This window comes from Ambystoma mexicanum, chromosome 4p (assembly GCF_040938575.1).
Source record: "Ambystoma mexicanum isolate Mex_15411 chromosome 4p, UKY_AmexF1_1, whole genome shotgun sequence".
In the NCBI taxonomy this organism is placed as follows: Eukaryota; Metazoa; Chordata; class Amphibia; order Caudata; family Ambystomatidae; genus Ambystoma; species Ambystoma mexicanum.
The window spans coordinates 1,286,401,431-1,286,427,766 of NC_090927.1; the positions used below are offsets into that span (position 1 = coordinate 1,286,401,431).

The 26,336-nt window shown below is 47.2% G+C and overlaps 1 protein-coding gene across 4 annotated transcripts in view; it reads right to left on the bottom strand.

The window, feature by feature from the left end:
- Nucleotides 1-26,336, bottom strand: part of PCNX2 (pecanex 2) — a 3,925,748-nt gene that overhangs the window by 3,320,224 nt on the left and 579,188 nt on the right. Inside the window, exons 1-2 of one of the 4 annotated variants that reach the window (XM_069606984.1) lie at nt 3,876-3,981; nt 3,698-3,782 (exon numbers count right to left, since the gene is read on the bottom strand). The exons of the other annotated variants lie outside the window; for them this stretch is intronic. The gene's annotated coding sequence lies outside the window, so the exon portion shown is untranslated. Of the gene's footprint in view, nt 1-3,697; nt 3,783-3,875; nt 3,982-26,336 lie in introns of those variants that run through there. 4 annotated transcript variants of the gene reach the window in all.

Genomic DNA, 26,336 nt, shown 5'->3' on the forward strand with positions numbered 1-26,336 from the left:
AACACCTCAGAAAGGATGGGTTTCAATTTTGAGCGGACATCGGATTACAGTAACTTTGGCAGTGATGACATTTCAGGAATTACCAATTTTAGGCTTAGCATGAATTCGACCGAGTCTATTATGATAAACTGACTAACATGATTCACACAAAATTTCATGTTCTTTCCATTGCCTCTTTTCTGCTGCCTATTTTTCTATTGTCTTTTTTAAAATATATTATTAGCATGATCGTTTTTGTAATGTATTTAAGGTATTATTCAAGATGTAATTATGTGTTTTAAATATGTAAATGACATTTCTTTTATATAGATTGTGTTGTATTGAAAGGTTGAAACTTCTTTTTTAACCAAATTAATAAAAAAAATAGGAGGTTTGAGGCTCATTACAGGCCCCTTGATTTTGAGAAATGGTGCATTGCCAGGCACCCACAACCACACTTGGTGGTAATAGCTTATAGATCACATTACGCTCAGTATTCTTCTTCAGGCAACTCCTCCTCCTCACCTGCCTTACTGAATAAGGAAGACCAGCTTCTGCAGGCCTACACCTACGCTTCCTTACCCTCCAAGCAGGCCAATTCTGACGTGCTTCTGGCTGCTGCTATCCAAAAGCTTTGAAGGGAAATCAGCAATTTTCAGCCTTTCCTTCCAACTAACAAAAGCAAGCCATTTAAAATCAGGTATGATAGATGCCAATCTCACCAGTCAGGACCTTCTCGAGGCTTCGGTCCACCACATCGATCCCTCCAGTAGAGGCCTGGGTTTGGATGCTGAAATGCGCAGATTGGGATGGGTGAATGCGACCAAGTTTACTCAGGAGGTTGAAGACTGGATAGTGGACTTGCCCGTCAATATTCAGGTTCCATTTCATCTATACATGAATGAAGAACTAAACAAAAGAAAGGTTGTGACCCCGACTGCTAAGTCTCTGACAGTCCTCTCCAAGCTGGCTCATAAACCCTTTCAACAGTCATCTTTCTCCAAGGATGCCAGACAAAGGTAATTTGGTGGATTTCGTGACTACCGTGAGAGGAATAGCAGAAACCCTGACAGGTATCCCAGCGGTCACAGAAGGAAGTAGCCTTGCTCCTCTTCAAAAGGCTTTTTTCGCCATATATTCAGCTTCAGCAGGTAGAAAGATGCAATGACGTATTGAGCCATGTCCACACAATGCTAGTCGGCTACAAGCTCACATTACACACTGACAGACCTTTCTCAGGGCCCTCGGACACTCTGCATATTCTACATGGGCTACCGTGCTCCTGTTCCTCTTCACCCTCCTTCCTCTCTTTCTCACCTTCTCTCATCCAGATGGGGTCCACCCGTCTTCTGGAAGATGTCAACAACCTAATTTCATGAATCCATAGAAGCTGTAGCCTCTGGTGAGCGGTGCAAGGATTTCTGTTCCAGCCTTTTTTCTGTGCCCAAGAAGAACCAGACAGGCCTCTGGGCAATTCTAGACATTTATATCTTCAATCTTTTTCCACTTAACGAAAAGTTCAAGATGGTCATCCTAGGATCATTTCAAGTGGATTACTGTTTTTGCACCTTGGACCTCAAGGACACATACCATCACACTCCCATCTGAGATCCCCATCGGAGATTCCTGATGCTCTCCATCAGCGGTAGGCATTTTCAGTACACAGCCCTCCCATTTGGATTTAATTCAGATCCGAAAGTAGTTACCAAACTGATGAACACATTAACAAACTCCCTTTGTGTCTGAGGGGGATACACATCTACCCATACTTGGCCGATCCCACACTCTTCTGTGCAATAAGCAGCAGCATCAGCTCAATCATTGACGGACACAATATTCAATTTGGGATTCTGCATGAACCATTTGACATGATCTTCAGTCCCCTCCCATACACTGACCTTTCTTGGATTTGTGTAGGTGTCCCAGGCTGTGAGGATTCTAGTCAAGCAGGATTAAGGATTTCTCAGATTCTATGAGCCATTTTCAGTGGGACAGGTGACTTCTGCTTGGTGGTTTCAGAGTCTCATAGGATTGATGGCTGCATGCGTTCTATACATTCCGCTGGTATGCCTAAAATTAGATATCTCCAGTTGCACTTAACCACCTCCTGGAACCAGTTAAACAATCGGACCACATCCTGAACCCTGCTTTTTTAGACCAGAACTTCACAAGGTGGAGCCATCTAAGAAATCTAACTTGGGGAGTTCTCTTTCAGGAATCGGATCCAGAGGACTTTGTCACCACAGAATCCTCCCTCTGGAGTTGGAGAACCACTTTGGGGCCTCTCAAGACACATGGTCTGTGGTTTCTGGTAGAATGGCCTTCACCATTTCAACATCTTCGAGCTTCAGGTGATATTCCAGAGTGTTCTCATCCATATCGACAGTTCGGCCTGCGTGTATTGTCTCAACAAGCAGGAGTGGAACAAGATCGCCCACCTTGTGCTTGCTGGCAGTGAAGATTTTGCAGTGGGCCATCAATTATCAAATTATCAAATTTGCCTGATGGCCAACTTTCTGCCAGGAGTGCTCAATACGTGACTGATCTCCTCAGCAGGATGATATCATCAGATTACGAGTGGGAGATCAAGCACTCATTCTTCGAGGCCTTTTTGCACAATGGGGTCACCAACAGGTAAGCCTCTTTGCTTTGGCCGAGAACAGCAAGTGCAGGGTAGTGGGCAGAAAGTCCTTGGGAGATGCACTTTCGATACATTGAGACTCCCTGTCTTTGTATGCTTTTCCTCCGATCCCTCTTCTGCCTTGGGATCTCGAGAGATTCTCTAACATCAGGGATATGATATGATATGATATGGCATTTATAACGCGCCTATACACCATTCTCAACTGGAGAATAGGTGTGTGGGTACGCTGATTACAGGAAACAGTCACATATATATTTTGTTAGAGTAGGATATTATTCAACGGGGCTTCCAGTTGGTAGAGTGCTACCTCTATAAGATACAGGCTAGTCTGGGTGGTTCATCGTGTTCTCACGAGGAACAAACAGGGGCACAACAATGGGCAAATCTTATGATTTTGCGCAGTCTTTCAATGAGTTCAAATACTTCATACACATTTTTTAATAGTTTTCATCAATTAAGTTGCAGTTCTGTGCATAATATAAAGTCAAGATTTTTTCATAAACATATCTTCAATAGTGTTATTTACAAATAAAACAAATTCACTCATCAATCATCAAGTAGTTTGGTATACATATTCCCTTCATATGTCACAAACTTTCTTAAACACATATGTTAATCTAATCGTCTTGGTGGGGGTCATTTCCTGCTCTCTACGGGTAGATAGAGTGTGCATGCCCTATTTATTTTCTAACTACGCATTTTGGGCGTGTCTCGCCCTTCTTCAGGTTAAAGGTATTGGATTTTAATACCAGAATTCTGAAAGACATAAATAATAAATGGCCTGGTTACTGATCTGCATCTCTGACCAAGATGTGCTCCATAGTGCCAAAATATCAGGTAGACTAACCTACCGGTTGGTGTTCAGCTCAAGGCTGTCCTTCCCACTATGTGAGACGTTATGGGATTGCTGTAAAAAATGAATGAAAAAGTCAATTATGACTACCCTGTCTAATCGTTAGGGATCTGCGGTGGGCAGAGGGACACAGCGCTGTAAAGAGCGCTGGGTCCCCCTGCGCACCGTCAATGGTCTGTGATTATAAGTGAAGGTTGATTACAAATAAACTGTGAACTTACCAAGCAACGTTTAATATCTGTGTAGGTTGCTGGAACCCGTTCGGTATCCGAATGTCGGAGTAATACAATCACTTCTGTGTGGTCTCTAAAAAGTGGGGAACACAAATATTCATTGTTGCATATCATTGACTACCCAAGTGTAAATACTGTATGGAAACTATTGAGTCTACCTAGTTACCGTTATGAGTTCCGTACTACTTCTGCAGTAACTCATGTATCTTTAAACTTCATCTCTGCCCTGACGTGAATGCGGCTTATCTTTTTTTTCAAATCGGGATGATCCTAAAAGTAATTGCAGAAAGTGCGGTCAGACGCGCTGTAGAATCGCTACTGTCAAGATTACCGAATGTGTTGTAAAATGCAGCTTACCTTCGTTCCTGCAATGCTCAGTGCACCGCTCGCGAAATGCCTTCAAAACGAGGCACGGCAAACAGACGCGTTGTCATGCAGATGGTTAGTATATTGTGCTTAGAATGCTAATGCAGCTCTCAATGTGGCGATTCCTGGCGCCATCGTGGGAGAATCAAAAGGATGTACATGTGTGTGTAACCAGCTATGGGGCTTGAACTAAAGGTACATAGGAAATTATATGGTAGATAGGGGAGGCTGTGGTCTGTGTAAATAATGTTTGAGCATTTCAATACAGGTTGTATCTGATCTTGGTTGTTATTGAGTTTTGAGGATACATCTCCTATTCACTCATAGGAAATACTATAGGCAGTGAAGTGCTACAATACAGGGTTACCTCCAGACATTCCATATTGCGTACGTGTAATACTTGGTGTCAATCTAAAGCTCATCTAAGTATGCTCCTCATATCACATTGCTATCCTGGTATATGAACACAGAAATACACCAGGTCAATCACAGAAAACAATTAAGGTGCCATTCAAGATTCATTCCTTGGGGGGTACATTGTGTCCAGTTTCTCAATCCAGAATATTTCTCTCTGTTGGAGAAGCTTGGTAAGATTCCCTCCTCTTCTAGGACGTTTAACATGTTCCAAGATTACAAACTGGATTTTGGCAATAGAGTTTTTTAAAATCAAAATGTTGAGCCACTGGGGATTTGATGACATGATTACGAATGTTCGACGTATGTTCCCCCCATCTTGTTTTGGCTTTTCTGCTTGTCAATCCAACGTAGTATAGACCACACGGGCATTTTATGCCATATATAATGTTAGTGGTATCGCAAGTAGAGGTTGCATTAGAGAAATCTTCTGACCACTGCCTGGATGATGTATATAGTTCCCTTTTATTACATTGTTACAACAGCTGCAATTGGTGCATGGTAAGGTGCCGATTTTATTGTGTTTTTGGCTGATGTCTGATTTTATCAGATGATCCTTCAGGGATTTACTTTTGCTGTATCCGAACAGGAGAGGCATTGGAAACATATTAGCAAGAGTTGGATCTGGGGACAGTATTTCACAATTCTTCTTAACTATTTTTTTGATTCTGTGACTTTGTTGTGAGAAGGTGGTGACATACACCAAATCTGCATTGGTGGTCTTCTCCTTGTTTTTGAGAGCCTCAATTCTTGGGGTGTTTTTGACTGTTGTAGCATGTTGGGATAATATCTCTTCGTCATATCCTCTTTTGACAAATATGTCTCTGAGCTCATTCGCTTTCAATTCATATTCACCTTCTTCTGAAATAATACGCCCGTACCTCAGAAACTGGCTTAGAGGGATACTGGAAATGGGTTTCCTTGGGTGGAAGCTTGTAGCTAAGAGTACACTATTCCTGTGTTTTTCGTGTAAATTGTCATTTCCAATTTGTTGGCCTTCAAATATACTAGAACATCTAGGAATTCAATAGAGGACTTGCTGTATTTGTATGTGAATTTGATGCGTGGGGCTAGATTATTCATGAAATCAAAGAATTCCCAAAGCTCTTCTTCACTTCCTTTCCAAATCCCGAAGAGGTCATCAATGAATCTTGTCAGACACTTCAGTTTGTCTTTCCATCTCAGGTTATTAAAGACTTGTGTCTCCTTCAAGTATGACATGTAAATGTTGGCATAATTCGGGGCCATTACGGCCCCCATCAATGTTCCCGTAATTTGGACAAAATGTCGGTTTTCAAATGAGAAAAAGTTGTTATCGAATACTATGGTGAGGAGTTTCATGATAAAGAGATAATCACTCTTTACAATTTCTTCTGTGTTTAGCAGCATCCACTCCATCGCTTCTAGACCTGTTTGATGCGTGATGTTCCTGTAAAGACTTGTGACGTCCATGGAAAATGAGAGATCTGTTTCTACCTCGAAGGTTGTTTCTTCCAATCTTTTCAAAAAGTGATTAGTATCTTTGATGTATGTGGTACATTTCTGTGCAAGTGGCTGGATGACTTTGTCTATGTATTCCGCAATGGGTTCCAAGAGACTGTTGTTCGCTGCAATTATCGGGCGTCCTGGTGGATCTGTCAAATCTTTGTGAATTTTGGGTGGTATGTAGATTACCGGCATCACAGGATATGCATTCGTCAGAAATGTCTTTGTTTTATGTGTGATACTTTCTGCTGATTCAACTTCATCTAGTGCTTGTTGAATCACTTGTCGCACCTATTCCGTGGGGTCTTGAAACATTTCCAGATATGTATCTTGATCATTTAATTGTCTGATCAGCTCAGCTTTGTACTTATCGGTGTCCATTATCAAAAGGGCTCCGCCCTTGTCTGCCGGTTTAAAGATGATTTCTGGATTTTGCCATAGATGATCAAGAACTTGTTTTTCTCTTGTGGTTAAGTTCCCCCTTGATCTGGTCTGAAACTTGATCTTCTGCAGGTCTTTTAATACCAGTTTTAGAAAGGTGTCTAGTACTGAGTTCTGGACAGGAGGTGCAAAAGTGCTCTTCGGTTTCATTTCAAGAAATTCAGGAGGTCTTCTTGTTTCTGGTATCTCAATAGAGTCAAAACTGGCCGGTATGCTTCTGGTTCTCCCAACTCATGGAAGCCCGGAGGGATGGCCCGATTCCCATTCCAGCAAAAAACACTATGCCCATCAGCAACAGGGCCCTCCAACCACCCACTCAGTTTCTCAGTTTAGCAGCATGGTTCCTGAGTACTGTTCTGCTACTGGGCTCTGCACAAGCATGTCAATGCCTTGGCCGGCCCTCTGAACAAGATTCTGAAAACTTTTTCCCATGTTGCGACCTCTGGAATCTCAGATGACTCTTGTTGCTCTTATGTCTTGGCTATTGAAGCCTATCGCACCACCGAGGACATGTCCTTTTCCACCTCAAATGCAGTTATGCGCAGACATCTTGAGGGTATCACCAGGCTCTATCCTCCAGTCAATGGACCTCATCCACTTTGGGATTTGAACGTCATCCTTTCCTCATTAAAGCTCAAAGCCTTTGAACCTTTTGGCTTCCGCTGAGCGGAGGTTTTCGTCATGGAAGGCAATTTTGGTGGTTCTCACAGCTGTATGTAGAGTCGCTGAGATTCAGGCTCCATTGGCTTCCCGAGCCCTATGCTATTTTCCATAAGGACAAGGTGGTTTTTACTAGTCACTCAGTGTTTTCACGTAATGTGGTGCCATTGTTCCATATCAACTAGGAGGTGGTCTTGCCCACCTTTTCTGAATCACCTGTCTTGATGATGTTGGTCTTTACTCTCTTGATGTCAGGAGAGCCCTAGCGTTTTACCTCCATCAAACTAAACAGTTCTGGAAATCAAACGTACTTTCCATTACTGTTGACGGTCAGCACCCAAGCTCACAGGCCATCACATTTCAGGACAATGGGCCTCATTATAAGTTTGCTGGTCCAGTAACTATGGTACTGGTAAGTTGCTGGTACCGTAGTTACTGAACCGGCAAACTACAAGTTCTGCTTGCGGTGCCTTATCGCCTGCCAGGACGGACCTAGCGAGCGGACCAGCACCCGCGAGCAGACCATGTCAGATGCACTGGCAACATTGAGAATGGTGCCGGTGCATCTGGCCTCCCCAGTCCCATTGATCCCAATGGGGCTTGAATGGGAATGGGGAGCATTTTTTTCCGGCGCCCGGGAATGGCCAATTAACGGGTCCGACGGGGCCATAATGACCCGGTAATTGCCCATTCCCGGGGGCCGGAAACAAAATGAGAACGGCGGCAGATTTGCTTTCTGTAAACATTATTGCCTGGACACCAGCCTCAGGGATGATGCCAGTTTTGGACAGGCCGACCTACGCAACCTCTTTGCTAACCAGTAAGAAATGCCCCTCCTGAAATATATTTCTTGCTGTGAAATCTCCCATCAGTATGGAGGAAAGGTGAGTGATGAATGAGTAAGAAATAGCTACCATGAGGTAGTGACTACTGTACTGCTAGTTCATAGTTCCCTCTCTTCCATGCAGCACACCCTCCTGTTAGAAAAGATTTCTCTTTAGGCAACTTTTGGCAACTCCATAGTACTATGGACCCCCACACTTTTTGCTTTTGTTTTTGATCCTGTCCTGACTTTCTACAGGAAAGTGAAGCCTTCAGCTTCACTCCCCTGGCGTTTTGCTCATTTTGTTATTGTGAAACTGACCCCCCCTACCTTCTCCTCCTCCCTTCCCCCTCGCCATCATTCTTGTTATGGCACTTGCATGATCCTAGTGTCCCACGATCTAGTAGGAACTTTATTGTTTTTTTTTTCTTCCTGGTTAACCCCCTCCTTTGTCCTGCTGCGCCTTCAAACACCTATTTGCTGTATAGGCGCATTATAAATACACAATAAATAAATAAATACATACATACATAAATCAGTCCTTCATACTATCACTACTGGGAAATTATGTTTTCCTTGTGTCTTTTACTTTTTGTATCTTCTTAACATTGCACACAGCTTCTTACAATGCATTGCAATGGGGCTACTTTTGTATCACTCTAATCTTTTACACTTGTGATATTTGGTTACTTTTATATGTGCTTCTCCTCAAGAAGGAGTGCCACCCCTTGTCAGGCTAGGGAGGTGAGCATTTTCTGCAAAATCCTCCCTAGAGGTAGAGGCAAGAGGGACCTTACCGGCAGAGACTCTCCCTTTGGGTACAAATGACTCCTGTTTCCGAGAAGTCCCCAGAGGATCTTTTAAAATAACATTTTTAAACCTTTCTGATGACAATAGGGGTCATTATGACCCTGGCGGTAAATACCGGCACGGTTGCCGCCGGATTCATGAATTTACGGGCACTCAGCAATGGGGATTTACCGGGGCATTACAGCCCCGGCGGTCCCGGTAAATCCCCATTGCTGGGTGCCGGTAATTATTACTCCCCATTCCCATTTGAGTCCCATTGGACTCAATGGGAATGGGGAGGTTGGATGCACCAGCACTATCCATGAATGGTGCTAGTGCATCCGTCGAGTTCTGCGAGCGGGTGCCGTTCCGCGCATCAGGTCAGACCTGGAGGGCAGAAAGGCTCCCTCTCACAGAACTCATAGCTTACCGGCACCATTGTTACCGGAACAGCAAACTTGTAATGAGGCCCAATACATGGGAACGGAAGGCCAATATGTGCTATTGCCAACACAAAATGGAAAACCTCCTGAGCTCTCATTCCACTGGGATGAACAAGAGGACCTATGGAGGGGGAAAAGAACGCAAAAGAGAAAGAGAAAAAGGAACAAAGACTTGGCAGGGGAAGCCCCATGGCTACGTCAATCCAAAAAGGGGAGGGGCCGGGGAAATGAAGGAAGAGCACAGAATTTTAAAAGGGGCACACACGCTGACTCCAGAGAACAACAATGTTGAGATGCTCAGTGCCCTGCAGTCGTGAGAGACCGAGGGGTGACAGGCGTGCTACTGTCAGTAGCCAAGAAGCTAGATGAACTGAAGCTGGATGAATGGTGTCCCAGAGCCGAGGAAAAGAAATAAGCCAGGACTGTTGGCGTGACCACAGGTGGTTCAGGGTGGACCATGGGTCCTCGTAACAACACTGAAATACTGGATCGCCATCCAAGACGAATGGGGGGAGGAGAAACTGTTGAGAGGACACAAAACGCCAGGTTATGAAAAAAGGAAGCCGATCCCCAACGAACGAAAATCCAGGTGATGTTAACCCTGAGAACGGATTGTAATAGGGATAACGGGAAACCCGGGGGAGTGAATGGTAAGCATTATTTGGAATGCTCATACTCATCACAGTCTTGTGAGAGAAAACATAACAAGAATGAAAGAGAATCATTATTGGAACACTCATACTCGTCATAGTCAAGAAAGAGAAAACATAATGAGAGTGACTGAGAATCATTGTTGGGGTGCTTATACTCGTCTCAGTCAAGAGGGAAGAGTTGTACAGTCAGTACAAAGAGAAGTGAAAGAGCAATATTCTGGGAATTACCCAATTAATAATAGATCATACCAAGAAGGCCTATGTGAAATAAGAGATTGGTTATAAAAGAGAAACCTGAGAACAAGCTGGACTTTATAAAAATATTAATATATCCAGACGACGAGCCAAGGGAAATCAAGACTATGAACTATTTAAGATAATAAGAAATAGTCCAGAAGAAAATGATATGTGTTGGATATTTTTAGCAGGGGAGGAGAAATGATCAATCCTTATAGAAGAAAACAAGAAAAGAAACAAAAGTCCAAGACAGCAATAAATTAAATGTTCGAACTGATAGAAGTGATCACTAGTGAAAAGTGGCAAAGAGATAAACCAACAAACCTCAGGAGAAGGAAGATATTCTCCTGACTTTGAGTTGTTAGAAATAGTGGTAGGGTCAGATAGGTTAGAGTCGGACGGTGGACGTTTTTCATTTATAGACATTCACAGATGACTGACAAGCACCTTACCTAGTTTCGTTAGGTAGTAATGCCTTGTAGAATAGGGAAAGATAGGCTTCATTCACTTTCTTTAATAAACTGACCTGTGAAATGTCTAATCAGACTCTGTTCCCTTCTTCTGACCTACCACAGTGCCTAAAGGCAAGCTGGTGGCAGCAATAATATTTTTACCATTTCTGTGTTATTTCTAATGGGCATGTTTGCGTTTACCGTGTATGGCTACTAAATGACTAAATGTAGCTAGTACCCTAAAATATCCATGACATGAGATGTTTGCTTGTGCTTTGACCATATTGTTTTTTGGCCTTCTTCCTGCCTTGCCAGGTCAGGAAATCCCATATAGGATCACACACTTGCTCGGGTAAAGCAGCAGCTTTTACGGGCTAGTGATGTGTTTGTGTGTGTGGCTCAGGAAGTGAGTGGGCTGTCTGGTCCCACTCCACCTTTGTGGTGCCAGCGAGTCTAGGTGTGGGGCATGAGTTAAACCAATAGTTGTCCCTGATTGGACAACTTCTGGCTGTTTCAATGCCAGAGATCTTACCATTGGATGGCTTGGACTTGCTTCCAGGCTGGATTTTGGATAAGAGGCAACCTCTTGCAGTCTTTTCTACAGATCAGAGGTTAAAGCCAAGAATCCCTCATAGAAGAACAGCTGACTGAAAAACTGAAGTAGACTCCCAAAGAGGCCCAGTATCCCTTCCTGCGTCTGGCCCGGTGAAGCCCTGTTTGACTACCTTATCTGCGATGGCCCTGTGTGATACTTCAATCATTGGACTGGTGGGACCAACCAGTCTCAATGTGTTCTCGAGGGTGCAGCCATCCTGAACCTTCGGAAGTGTCCCTGGACCTCCCAGTGGACTGACAGCTCTCCAGTGGGCTCCCTCCCTATAACCGTCACCATTGCACTTTTGCAGCCAGAACTTTCTTGGCTGCCAGCTTGTTTTATAAGTCCTTTCCAGCCGAATGTCAACCTCCAAGCTTCAGGTGATCCTGCTCTGGAAAGACTTCTACAACCACGACTGAAAGAACACCTGAAATTATCTGTGTGCAGTGGCCGTCACTGGAACTCATCTTCCCCCATCCTTTGAAGTTTCTTGAATCTGTGCTTTCTGCATTTCTCCATCGCCATGGGTTACACTGTGCTCCTGGCCCTGACTGGAAGAATCCTTGCACCTGCAGCTCCTGGGCACCTCTCACCAGAACCAACGGTGTGAAATTCAACCTTAAGTGACTCCCAGTCAACCTATCCAGTCCTCTGGGAAAATCAGAGTCGGGGGGTAAGTAAACGCAAAGTATTTATCTCCCCCTGCCCTCCATAGGATAACATTGAGAACAGTCTCTTTGTATCCTTCCATTTCACTGATTTTTGGTCGTCACACCTAAGCAGTAAAACCGAAAGTTAAGAGCACATTTTACTTACCTAGTAACTTTGTTGCATCTCATCTTTTGAGCAATCACCAACCCAAGTAACTTACCTGCATCAGATACATTTTGGGAAGAAGCATTGTGACTTCTGAAGCTATGGAATATCCCTTGTGACATGGTTCCATCTTACTGCATCACTTTACTTACCTATTTTGTTGATTTAAGTCATTGAATGCATTTTTATGAACCTATGGTGACTGTACATATGTTTATTATTGAGTGTTGTGCAATATTATCACCTGCTGGTTTTATTTTGTGGACTCATTGTGGACACTCTCCTGATAATAGCCTGACTGCTCTCCATTACTACCTTGATTGGATTGTGGCTAACCTCTCAGAGATGCCCTGTTCACTATAACTAGGATGGCCCCTAAAATCTGTTCACATGACATATTCTAGAAATCCGTCTTAACAAGTTGCTACTCACAGGTGAGGATAATGGGCCTCATTCCGAGATTGGTGGTAGTCATGGTGCTATTTGCACCATGACTGCCACCAATAACGGGTCCGGCACCGGTGTAGTTCAATGGGGACTTACCGGTGTAGTCCGACCCGGGCGGGACCGGTAAGTCCCCATTGAACATGCCATTCCCCATTCCCATTTGAGCCCCCATAGGGCTCAATGGAAATGGGGAAGGCGCTATTTACGGGCCTGCTAATGGCAGGCCCGTAATTAGCGGCCTGGTCCCCTAACGGGACACGTAAGGTACGTTTGGTCGGACCAAACGTTCCTTACGGGTCCCGTTAGAGGACCTCGGAATCGGGCGGTAGGGGATTACCGGCACCAGACTCCTTACCGATGCCCGGTATCCCCTACCGCCCGACGCGGAATGACCCCCAATGTCTTATTACCCCCATGTTGTTCACTGGTGTAGGGCTATCATTCTATTTACACAGAACACTGTGATTTGAAGTTAGTATTTGATTTTACAGTTGCTACTCTTTTTTAAAAAAAATATGGAAACATTACCATGTCTTGCTGCTCTCAAAGTACAACATTTAAAAAAGAGTTGCATTTAAATAGAGGATTGCCATCCTTTGGTTTAAAGGTTGATCTGATACAGAAATTGCTAGATCACTAGGAGTATAGGAGTGTTCCTTCACCATTAATTAGTGATGCAGTAGATACTGGGGCAGGTCGCCACAGTAGTAATGGGCTTGTTGTTACTGCCACTATTGAAAATGCAGAAGAAGAAGAGGGGTCTTCTCATGTGTCAATGCCAACCTCAGAAGCTGATGCTTTGTTTAGGTTTACAAGAGAAAAAGATAGGCTTAGGGAAAATAAGTTGGACTTTAACATGGCTACGCTGGTATTTGACAGGATAGAGAAACAGCAGGACAGGGAGCACCAGTTGGAGTTGGCCAGACTACAGGGGTCTCAACCAGAGGTTCTGGGAGTGGTTCTGGGTCCTCTTTACATCTAAGATTTCCTAAGGATCTGCTCAATATGTATAATGAGAATAAATTATATAACTGATTGCAGCTTTTGAGTCTGCTTTTGAGGCACAAGAAGTAGTTGAACCTGATACGATTGTTTGGTTGCTCAGCAGACTATCCCATTCTGGCTGCAGTGAAATTATGGCTACGTCTAAGACTGACAGAAAAGTCTTTGATAAGGTTTTGGAGGACTCCTGCTGAATACTTAAAGAGGTTTATGGAATACAAAAAGAATGATTATAATACTTGGGTGTCTTTTGTGACTGTTTCCTTGAAGTATCTGAATGGCTGAGTAGAAGGCAATAAAGTAACTACTTTTGAAGGCATGATGATCTTGGGCATGCTGAGACATATGTTTGCCTCTTGTTCCTCTCATCTTAAGCAGCATTTGGCAAATTAAACGGCATTAGATCCTAAGAAGCTGCCCATTGCTTCTGATCTTTGGGTTTCCCATAGAGTGTCCCATAAGGCAAACATGCTTCTGGTAAGCATGCGGAGGGTACACATCAAAAAGAGAAACAGTGTTGGTCTACTGAAACATCTTCTTCCCATAGGGTCTACAAAATGTTTCATAAGGGTATTAAGCCACATGAATATGAATATGGTAGTGGGACTTATTATCCCAAGAATGAGAATGGATACTATAAGGCTCCGTATATACAAAAGGTCCAGTGGATCTTGTGTAACCTGTGGAGCAGGCGACCATGTGAATGGGGACCCCAGATGTAAGGGCAAGACCTTGGGGGTCCACTCTATGAATCTGGCACTTCCTTGTGAGGAAGAAGACATACTCACAGGGGCATCCTTCTCCTCAGATTCCTTTCCCTGTGAGATTGAGATCTGATGTAGTTTTAGTTTCCCTGGGATCCTGGGAACCTAGAGTTGCTGAGGCTATGCCTACATACCTAATAATACAAAGCATTATTTTAAAGATAGTGTGCTGGTGGGTGGTGTCTGTAGAGACCTCTGCCATTAGGGACACTGGGGCCAGTCCAACAGTAGTGCTGTCCACTCAGGTAAATTCAGAGGCACTGCCAAGAGCCCCTCTGATACCCACTAAGTTGGCTGATAGCCCCACACCCTCTCAAGTTTCCAGTTATGCCTGCCACTTTAGCTGTAAATGGTGGAGTGGTCAGGATACCTGTAAGTGTACGTAGGCAAGTGCCTGGAAAGGTTCTGTTAGAGAATGGCCTCATAAACGTATGTCTTGTGATGGGCACTACAGAACGTCCACACACTATGTCTCAGATCAAGGTTGCCTTAGCCAAAGGGAATCCTAAAGCTAAAACAGAAAATAAATTAAGAAGAGGGTAAGCACATTTTCCCCTTACATCACCTACCTCTGCAGTGGAGGTAGTTGGCCAAGCCTGTGAACCCGACGGAAAAGAGGGGCTACCTAAAATACTCAATCTTCATGATGACCCTGAACTGCAGAGTTTACTTGCAAAAGGGGGTCCTTCAAGGGAGGAGTTCAGTAGGGGCCCATCACTTGAAGTCCTAAAAAGGCAGGCCTGCTCCCAGTTGAGGACAAAGCCCCTGGGAAACATATATTGGCAAGGTATAGCCCACATAGTCCTCCGAAGGAGACCCTAATGGATTAGTTGTTCCACTTCAGGTGAGACCAATCGCCCTGCAGTTGGCGCATGTGGTCCCCCTTGCAGGTGATCTTGGCATAAAGAAGACCAAGGTGAGGTTAAGCATGTACTTTTACTGGCCTAAAAGGGGTTTTCAGGTAGAAAGTAATTGCAGGAGTTATACTCATCACATTTCTGGGAAAAGTGGCTCAAGAATTCAGGCTCAATTGGTACAACTATCTTTAGTGGGTGTACCATTTGAGAAGGTAGGTGTTGGCGGTGTTGGTCCCCTTGACCCTCCTACATCCTCTAGCAGTAGGGTTATCCTTGTGGTCATTGATCATGCCACAAAATATCTTGAAGCCATCCAACTGAAGACTTTGAGTGCTAAGTCAGTTGCAAGAGCGTTGATGGCCATATTTACTAGGGTTGGTTCCCCTAAAGAAGTTGTGTCTCATAGAAGCAGCAATTTCATATCCAAGTATATGCAGGCCATGTGGAAGGAATTTGGGGTGTTATATAAATGAAAAAGCACAAAGCATTTGTCTCTGCCTGTCTTGCATAGGAAAACATTGAGCACAAAGTGAGTAGTATCCTTCCATTCCACTGCTTTTTGGTCGTAGCACCTGAGCATTAAAACCTGAAAGATAAGAACATATTTGACTTACCTAATAACTTTGTTGCATCTCTTCTTTTGAACAATCGCAAACCCAAGTAACTTACCTGCATCAGATACATTCTGCAGAGAAGCATTGTGACTTTTGAGCACAAGTCCCACTTTTTAGAGGGATTGTGCTTTTGAAGCTAGGTAACATCTCTTGTTTCTTGGTTTCATCTGACTGCATCACTTCACTTGCCTCTTTTGTTGAGTTAAGTCGTTGAATGACTTTTAGGAACCTATGATAACTGTACATTTGCTATGTTTTGAACTTAGCTGTTAGTAACATTTGCTGCTATTTTGATTTTAGCTGTTAGTAACATTTGCTGCAGTTTTGAATTTAGCTGTGCCCAGTGACTACCCTGTGGTACCCCTTCATGGTTTTCCCCACATTCTGTCTACACCCACCCTCCCTCCGCTACTCTCTCTTGCTTCCCCCTCCTCCTCGACACCTATGGCACTCTCTCGCTCTCCAATTTTCTCTAACTGTTTCTCCATTGACTATCCTACCCTTCTCACTAGGTCTGGCAGGAAGAAGTTCAAAAAGGATATCTTGGTTTTTAACCCTAGTCTCCCTATCGCTGACACTTACTCCAGCGCTTCCTCCAAACAGACCCTCACTGACATCCTATTTGTCGTTCCTTCGCCTGACCTTTGAACTCCTCATATGGCCTCTGTGCTCTCTCCTTTCTCTTCCTCTCCCATTAATGGTGATACCCGTTAGGAGGCACTCCTGGACCCGTTCCAATCCTCTAAGGTCATCATTAATGTCTACCTGAATGGCATCGTCATGGTCGAAGGTCCTCAGGCCAACCTTCTCCTCTTTGACAGATGCTTCCCAAACATCATCAATTAAAATTTCTACTCCTGCTGACCCATCTCTCCCTTCTTCTGCTTCATTTACTCCCCCCTCTGCTTCCTTCTTGGCTACCCTGCCCTCTCCTCCTTCCTCTACTGCCCCCCCACACCCCTGGCCCCTTCTACACCTCTTTAAAGATGGCAACCCTCTCCATATTGCCACTCTCAATTCTCGCTCAGCTGTCAAACACTCTTCTGACATCTGACGCCTCCTTGTCTCTTGTCTCTTGTCTGGAGGCTCTCTCTCTCTCGTGGCCACTCTCTTACTGTGGTTGTTAGGCAGAATCCTGTGCAGTGCCCTTAGGGACCACTAGACACAATTAAGACAACAATTGATAATACAAGTTCACCTTTAGTACAAGCCTGTACTACACTGTTAAAGTGGTAGCAGTAGCGGAGCAGCCAGACTTATCTCAAGAGCAAATGAGCAGTAGTAGAGATTACACAAAGGACTACAATTACTGTGACTCAAGCAAACACAGACTCAAGGTTTTTGGTTGAAAAATAAAAGTAAATTTTATTTCTAGACCATCTGTTTGCAAAACATTTCACTTCTATTAAATTAAAACCACACGTAAAATACACTACACACAACCAATTAACTTTGTGCAGCACAATTCAAGGTAAGTACATTTGGTTTTGACAGACCGGTGTTGTGAAACAAAGACGTTCCAGGGGGGACAGATGTGATCACTTTTTGACAGTAATGACAGTTCTGTCTTACTAAAGATACGCGTACCCACGGGGAGAAATGTTACCAGAGTTAAAACACACTTAGCACATTAATCAACACAAGAGAGTTGGGGATAAAAATCATAGGCAATACTTTTGTCAAGGCAGATAGAATCAGAGGACACTTTCCTACAAGTGAATAAAAGTCAATAGGCCTGCGCCAGTGTCAAGTGGAACAGGGTTCCTGTTGTCGAGGATCACACGGTTAGTACAGTTCACGATTCGAGATTGCCAGGAGTACTTGGATATTGTCAAAAGAGGAAGCAAAAGTTATAAGAGGGAAGAAAAATAAGGACAAGCCTTTAGTGAGGAGAAAGGGGGGTTCACCCAGTTCCTCGAGGTTGGACACAGTACCTTATTCAAAGTGAAGAAGAGCTGGTGCTACGGCAGTTGCTCCTGGTAGTTCCTGCAGACTCACAGTTCCTGTGACTTCAGTCGTGGAGACAAGAAGGAGGATGTCTGGAGCGATCTGCACTACCCAGGGATGAGGCCAGCAGTAGCAAAAGCAACGGTGAATAAAAAGTGCGCTCCTTTAAAACAGGAGAGGCTCTTCAGGTGGCTATCCGGACCACTACAGCCTTGTGCAGCGATTTCGACCAAAAAGAGGATCCTCTGCCTGTGGAAGATGAGCTGGTTGATCCCACCAGGCTCAAGGGAAGAAGACTCCGGACTGGATCTTCTCTTGTCGTTGAAGGGTAGATAGCTAAGGACTTCACCGGGACTCGGTAGTTGCAGCAGCCATCTTCTTCTCTGCTTCTCTTCTGTTCCTTGCAGTTCCAGTGGCGACTCTGTCTTCTAGCCCAAGAGTCCTGCCTTTTATGCCAAAATCCCCCATTCACACAGCCTGGCTGTCAATCACCCGGAAGGGGGGTTGTCCGGCCCGGACAACCACCTTAGCCAATCCCGACAAAGTGCGACTTGGGTTTCCAAGGATGCCCTGTGCAGGGGGTGACTACACCCCTCCCTCACATTCAGCCCACCTAGACACCCAGGCGCCAAAAGGAGGGCTTCTTGAGAGAAGCCCGCCAAAAGACGGTGAAAAAAGAAGGCAAACCTGGTTTGCCGCGCAAAGTAAAACACAAGAAGGATTTTAACAAAAAGAAATGGCGAATAAACCCGACCGGAGCCAAAAGAAAGTGTATTTGGTCAAGCGGGTTTATGTTCGAGGCTAATATAATAGCCTGGAACAGTACCACGTTTATATATTATAATCGCGGTAGAAAGGTTAGGGTAGATACCACTGCCACCAGCCAAGTCTAAATGTTAAAAGAGAAAAACAAAGCTCAGAGAGGCACAGACAAAAAGGGATAGGAGTTAACCCTTTCCAGTACTCCATGTAAGATGGTGTGTACTGGGTCTGTAGTTTTGAATGACCACATAAAGTAAATGGCAACTTTACCTGTTTTCTGGGGGACAGTAGTCAGCCCCAGAAAAAGGGAGTCAGTGGGAAGTCTCAAAGACAATCCTGTGTCACTGCACTGAAGGTGCTGTGTAGCACACACAAAAAGTGGGGTTCATTGAGTGGGGTACTCCAGAGCCCACGATCACACAAACAGTAGAAATATACATGCCAAAACACATGTAAGAGTGGGGAAAAGGCTCACACTCTTACCAAGTGGAAAAAGTAAACTCCAGAAATCCAGAAAAGCTGCTGGGGGACTCACTAGGTGAGGGAAATTAGCCATAGAATGAGAATTCTCCCTAACACTCGCCCTCCCCCCCCCGCAGACAAAGGGACAGGAAGATTTAATCCACTCCTGGGTGGATCTCATACCTCTAGTCGGTTATAAAATCCTAGAGAGACCATCAGCATTTTGGTGATGACTTCCTGCTCTGTGTTTCAATTTTATAAACTTTTATTTTTGCTGGCAGTGGTAGATGACATACACACACATTAGGCCGATTATGAGATAACAGTGCAAGACAAATGCAATACATGGGGATGTACACAGGCAGCGAGGGATGACCCCCAAGATGAGGAAAGCATAACAGTGTTGCAGAGAATTCAGTACATAACAGTGGAGACCTAGGGAGAACCAACACCGGAGGAGGGGACATCAAGACCGTTAAGATAACTGTTGAAGGCAGTCCAAATGTTTTTCGGCCGGGAACGGGATGGGAGAGTAGTAATATAATCTTCCTCACAGTTTCGGGACCAGGTCAGTAGATTCAGCCATTTCTGAAAGGTGGGAGGAGCAGCACATTTCCAATTTTGAAGGATACATTTTTTGGCTATTATACAACATACATTCAAGAGTTTGGTCTCCCCTCTGACCCCTTCATCACCCCATACTCCGAACAACACCCCCATCGGGTCAGGCTCAATCGTCGCATCACAAATCTCGGACAGTGTTTTAAAGATCTCATCCCAGAATGGGGCAAGTTGGGGGCAGTCCCAAAACATGTGGAGATGGCCAGCGTCTTCCGCGCCGCAGCGGGGGCAGAGCCGCGTATCAGAGCGGGCAAACTTGGAGAGTCTACGCGGGGTATAGTATAGCCTATTCAGTAACTTGTATTATATAGTGCGGTATCGGAAATTCAGGGATACCTTGCTGGTATGGGAACACAATTTACCCCACAATTGGTCTGTAATGTCAACCCCCAGTTCAGAGGCCCAGTCGTCCCGAGCCCGTAAGGGCGGTGGTGTGGCAGCTGTGAGCTGGAGTTTATATAGCGATGAAACTTCCCCTCGGGCCCCACCGGAGTTGGCAATATAGGCAACAGCGGGATGGTCAGGGGGTTCGTTGGGGAACACAGGCCAGGCGGTCCGGAACGCTGCTCGGAGTCTGTAGTATTGCAGCAGTTCCAGCGGTGTACCAGAGTGGGATGGCTTCCAAGTCTGTGGTGTTATAAACACCCCATCCGGATAGAAGTCAGTTAGGGCCAGGTATCCTAGGGACCGCCAGTGACGCGCCAGAGCTATGTCATTCGTGGGTTCCAACCCGGGGAGCTGCCAGGCGGGGAGCCACTTATAGTATGGGTGTTCCGCAGAGCCTGCAGCAAACAACCGCCCCCAGGCTGATAGCGTGGTCTGGACTGGATCTATAGGTGAGTCAGGTACGTACCGACGATGTAAAATTAGGGTCATGATATTGGCGCCGGAGGCAGCAAGGTTTTCAAGCTTGACGTGCGGGCGAGGGGAGGGTCCGGGGTACCAGTAAGTGGCAAATGTGCCTGCGCTGCTATCCAGTATCGCATCAGGTCAGGGGCCGTGAACCCGCCTCTGTCGTAGGGCAGAGTCATATCCCCCCACTTTTTCCGCACAGCACCGGAGTGCCACAGGAACTGCGCACACAGCCTGTGCAGATCAGTGAAGTATTTCCTGCCAGGCCATATGGGAACATTTGTGAATGTGTACAATAATTTGGGAAGCAGAATCATCTTAACCAGTGATAACCGCCCAGCAAGTGACAACGGGAGAGGGCGCCAGCGCGCAATCTTGGTTTCGGCTAATTCTGCCACTGCTAGGTAATTGCTAGTCAAGAGAGTCTCCTTGGTCAAAGATACCTGAACTCCCAAATATTTAATCCCGTTGGGGGACCAGGGGAGTGGGTATTCAGTGGCCGGCTGGAGCGTGGAGTGTGTGAGGGGGAACATTTCGGATTTGGTGTAATTGATAGTAAAGCCTGAGTATGTTCCAATACGAGTGATGTCCCGAAGGAGAGGGTCAAGGTGGAGATCTGGGCTCCTGACGAACAGCAGGACGTCGTCAGCGTAGAGTGAGATAATTTCGGGTGTACCCTGGAGGCGTATCCCTTTGCATGAGTGACGCTCCCTGACATAGTCCGCCATGGGCTCGATGGCAAGGGCAAACAGGATCGGGGAAAACGGGCAGCCCTGTCGGGTGCCACGAGAGAGAGGGAATAGGGCAGATGTTTGGGAGTTGACGCGAACCCTGGCGACTGGGGATGTGTATAATAGTTTGATGTATGCGATCATCCCGGGTCCGACGCCCATGTTTTCCAGGACCAACCACATGTACTTCCAGGACACCATGTCGAAGGCCTTCTGGGCGTCCAAGGTGACCGCCACTGCACACACGTTTTGACTGATACGAGCCATGACGTTAAGGAGCCGCCTAATATTGTGTGATGTGGATCTACCAGGGACAAAGCCGGATTGGTCCTCATGTACCATGTATGACATAATAGGAATGAAACGATTGGCGAGCACCTTGGCGAAGAATTTCGTATCCAAGTTCATGAGTGAAAGGGGCCGATACGAACCACAGTCATCAGCTGGTTTGCCAGGCTTGAGGAGGACCGTAATAACGGCTTCACGTAGAGACGAGGGAAGGCATCCCAGCCGGAGAGCCTCATTCCACACCTCAAGCAATTCGGGTCCCAATATGGCCACATGCTCCTGAAAGAATTCAGCCGTAAACCCGTCGGGGCCCGGCGCCTTCCCCTTCGGGAGACTAGATATGGCTTCCACTATCTCATCTAGTGTAATGGGGGAATCCAACTGTTCTCTCGTTGCCGGGGAGATGATAGTGGTGGGTATCTGGTCTAAAAGCTCGCGCATATGGGATTCGCTATGTTCGGGGGGTTGAGAGTATAGTTTGGAGTAGAAGCTTGTAAAGACCTCCAGTATGTCCTGGTCGGACCACTGAGTCGTCCCATGATTATCCTTAACACTGGTAATGTGGGCTTGGCCCCACTCCCCCCTGGCCAGGGCAGCGAGTGTTTTGCCGGGTCTATCTCCCTCACCGTATTTCCGTGCAGTCTGTGGACGACTGAAGTACTGCACTTCCCTGTTAGCCTGTTCATTGAAGGTCTTGAGTTCCTCACTGATCTGGGAGAGTATACCAGGGTCAACGGAGGCCGGGTGGGCCCGTTCCAGGTCTCGTAGCTTAGTTTCAGTGCGTGATAGGGTGGTTCTTATGGATTTGAGTACCCCCGACTCCCTAGAGATAGACGCCACCCTAATGAAGACTTTGAAGGCGTCCCAGCGGATCCCCCGGGTGGTGTCCTGTGGTGAGTTGTTGTCAAAGTAGGACTGGATATCTGCAAGTATGTCCGCTCTAAAGACTATGTCCTGTAGGGCGGCCGATTTAAAGCGCCATGTGTTAATAGTGGGGGCTGGCATGCCCATGTCAACAGACAACAGGATCGGTGAGTGATCAGATAGTGTGCGAGCGAGTTTACATGTCTTGGAGACCCTGCCTAGCATAGGACCAGATAGTAGGAATAGATCGATCCTGGACGAACTGTCGTGGACTGATGAGTAAAAGGTGTATTCCCGTGTTAACGGATGTAGAGCTCTCCATGCGTCATGAATGTCAAGTGTCTTGCAGTGGGATAGGAGTCTGCGCGCTGCGCCCGACGGGGGCCTGGGTGCTATGCCAGTCCTGTCTAGGGAGGTGTCCAGAATAAAGTTCATATCCCCACCCCAGATGATTTGCACATCCATGTAGCCTAGCAGTATGGAGACCACCTGGTCAATACATTCGGGGGAGTCGACATTGGGGCCATAAGTATTTACAAGTAGGTAATCTCTATTGGCAATGGCGCAGTACAGCACAGTGTATCTCCCACAAGGATCTATATAGCTCCTATGGAGGACAAACTTAAGAGACTTGTGGATCAATGTTAGGACTCCTCTGGCGCGTGTGGAATAAGAAGTAAAATATCTGTAGGGTCCCCAGGTAGGCGCAATGCTTCTGGCCAGTGGACCAGTGGAGTGTGTCTCTTGCAGGAGCAGTACCTTGCAGCCGTGTCTATTGGCATAAGCCATGATCCTGCGGCCCTTGGTGTAATTACTTAGGCCTCGGACATTCCATGACATTATCGTCACTGACATCTTAGCGCATCAAACAAGAATATCACTAAGCACAATACCCATGGAGGACAATCTCCCACTAGGTGACACTCACGCCCGTGTCCCCCACCGTGTGCCGTAAACTCTGTCTCCAGAACCCCCAATCCCAGGGTGATTGTGATTGAGACGATTGCATGCATCTCTACGGTTTTAATGTACATCCCACGAAATTTGTTGAATTTCAAATAAGAGAGTGAGCATGCACAAATATAGGTGAGCCGGTGTGTAGCGCCCTGCCATTCCGCCACTGCCTTTTTCTAAAACATTTCCCGGGTACCCAACCATACCTCCCCCCGCCCTCACTGCCCACCCCCAACTTGCAGTGTAAATCCCTTGCCCCCCAAAAAATGTGTCACCAACAGGTCCGATTCTCCCCGAGGGGTGGAGTTCGGAGGGCGAAATCCAACAGGGATAAGGCCCATTCTGTGCCCAACAGGGGCACCAAAGCAGTGACAACCAATAAACCAAAACCGTTGCCATTGCAGCGAGGTGTGCTGTAGCCGTGTGGGCGGTTCTTAGACAAAGATGTAGGACAGCCTAAGCTGTCATGAGTAGGTTCTGCGATGGGCGGATCTAAAGACAGGAGCCCATGTCCAGCAGAGCGTTGCGGGAGAGACCAGAATGAGGGAAGTTCTAGGGTTCGTAGACAATACGATGCCCCGCGCCGCCGGGGGAGCATTGTCCGCCGTATTTTGGTCTAGTCTCAGCCCGGTCAGGCGCTGGGGGAGCCTGATGCGGTGGATCTGTAGTGCGCTGTTTCCATATGCACGTTCAAGGTGTCGGATGTTCTGGATGGAGAAATAGTGTCCGGCCTGTGTTACCTCTCCTCACCCCTTATCAACCGGGGCTCCCGCTGGGTTGGGGAGCGGTAGGTGCGTCTCAATGAATTTCACAGCCTCCTCTGGAACAGTGAAGAAATAAAGTTTCCCATTATGTGTGATTTTGAGGCGAGCCGGGAACAGGATGGCATACGGAACGTTACGTTCTCTGAGCAGCTTTTTAACTCCGATGAACTGACGCCTCTCCTGCTGAACCGCTATTGAGAAGTCCGGGAAGATCCTTATCGTATGAGATTCGAGGCGCAGGTCCCCCTTCTCTCGTGACAGCCGGAGGATGAGGTCTCTGTCCCGATAGTTGAGGATCCTGGCTATAATGGGTCTTGGGATGTCGCCCGGTTTGGGCCTCGGTGACAGAGCCCGATGAGCGCGCTCAACGGTAAAGTATGGGGACAGGACTGGGTTGCCCAGGAGGTCCTTTAGCAGGGATTCCACAGCGTCTTCCATGAGTCCCTTAAGGGCATTCTCAGGGACACCGACGATCCGCAGATTATTTCTGCGAGAGCGCGATCAAGGTCGTCGCACTTCGCTTTCACACTGCGCATGTCACGTGATAGGGATGCCACTGTGTCCTGTAGTGCATGTATTTCGTCCTCATTGGTGGATATACGATTTTCAGCGTCGCTGATTCTGGTCCCCGCCTGATCCACCCGCGTTTTTAAGGAGGCAACATTGGCATTGATGTCGTCTAATTTCTCGTGAAAAGACGCAAAGTTTTTGGCCATCGATTCCATAAGCGTAGTCAGATCTGGGGGTGCGGGAGTGGGGTGATGGTCAACTTCCAGTTCATCCTGAATGGGCGAGTCCTGTTCCACCTCTCCCCTCGGGACAGCTTTAGCGAATCTGTCCATGGCACCCCCCTTATGGTTCCCCTTGACCTTGCCAGGCATTGTTGTTTTAGGTCCACGGACAACGCAGACAGAGGGCCCGGCCACAGGGGGGAAGAGTGTGGTCCCAGGTCAGGGGTGCAGACTGTAGATGTTGGGATTACCCCAGCCGAGATGGGAGCAGGGCTCAGAAGGGGCACGGGTAGGCAGAGATTAGCTGGTATGTTGGTGTAAGGTGGTTCCAGGGTCTGTTAATGAGAAGGTGCTGGGACCACAGGGTCAGCCGCCTCAGTAGATGGATCCGGGGGGTGGCGTCGCGGCACAGATGAGGAAGCGGGATCTGGCTTAGTAGTTGTTGTCCCGCCTGCCACCCCGCCGAAACACCAGAGTCACACAGGGGTTTGGAGGTCAGTGTCCACCAGGATGCTGGGGCAAGAGGTGCGCGCCCCGGGTAGAACCCACGTCGAGGGGCGCACGGCCAGGCGTGAGTTCTCCAGGGAGGGGTCCCTGCACTGCCCCCAGCAGGACGTGAGTAGGTGGCCGCTCCTCGCCACAAGGGAGCGGAGCCTGTCGGGAGATGTTGGGAGCCGGGGCGCGTTCCAGCGACGGCCCCGGCGGCAACCTGCAGATGTGGCAGCTCGCCCGGACGGGGCTGCCGCAGCTCGCCACACAACCCAGGGTCCGGTCGGGCCGCAGTCCGCCCGCCCCCCCAGGAAGGATGGACGGATAGGGGGTGTGCCCCGCAGAGGAGCAGCGGGGGGAGGAAGGGGGACAAGCCGGTCACCTCCTGGAGGGGACCAAGTTGGTATGAGCAGCCACTCCTCACCTCGGGGGGAGCCGCTCCGCGCTCCCCAGGGGCCACGACACCCTGCGGGGGACGGCGAGGAAGGCCCACAGCCGGATGGGCAGGCGAGGCCGGGGCGCGCTCCCGCGACGGCCCCAGCAGCAGATCACCGGTGAGACAGTTCGCCCAGAAGAGGCAGCTGCGGTCTGCCGCGCAGCCTCGGGGATCACGATCGGGCCGCAGTCCGCCCAACAGAGCGCCAGGAGGGGTAGGCGGGCCGAGAGGCGGGGGCGGGATCCGGGTCAGTACCGCGGCCTCCGTGAGGACGAGGGCCGCCCCGGCAGAAGGCTCAGTCCGGGGTTCCCAGGGACGAAGAGTAGCCGGAGTTCTCCTGGCGGCAGCACGGTGATGTAGGGTAGCGGCACTATGAAAACGGGAGCGAAACGCACGTTGTGGCCGCAGATGTAGGCAGATTTTCACCGATCCCACACGGAGCTCAGAGGCTAGGCAGCCATCTTGGGCTGCTCCACAGCGCCACCCTCTGTGTTTCAATTTTACAATCAAAGGTTTACCTTTGTAAGCTATATGACCTACACAACCTTTGAGAGATATCTTTCTTTTTGAATCTATAGGGGATCTGGTTGACCAGTCCTCAGAAGTTGGTACAACTCCTGAACCCGTGATAGGCTTTTGCAAAGGGTCCTTATAAAGGATTCGCTTAGATCTAGAGGGGCCTCCAGGGTTCCTCACCACCTCTCTTTTGGGAGCAGGTTGGGTCTCAGGCATCTTGGTTGGAGGGGCTGGGGATAAGCAAGGTACATGCTTCCCCTTCCTTTTAGATCTAACCTTAACCACTTCAGGAGTTTTTCTCATAACACTAGGATTTGGGTTGGAGTCTTCTCTAGAAGGTCCAACATTCTGA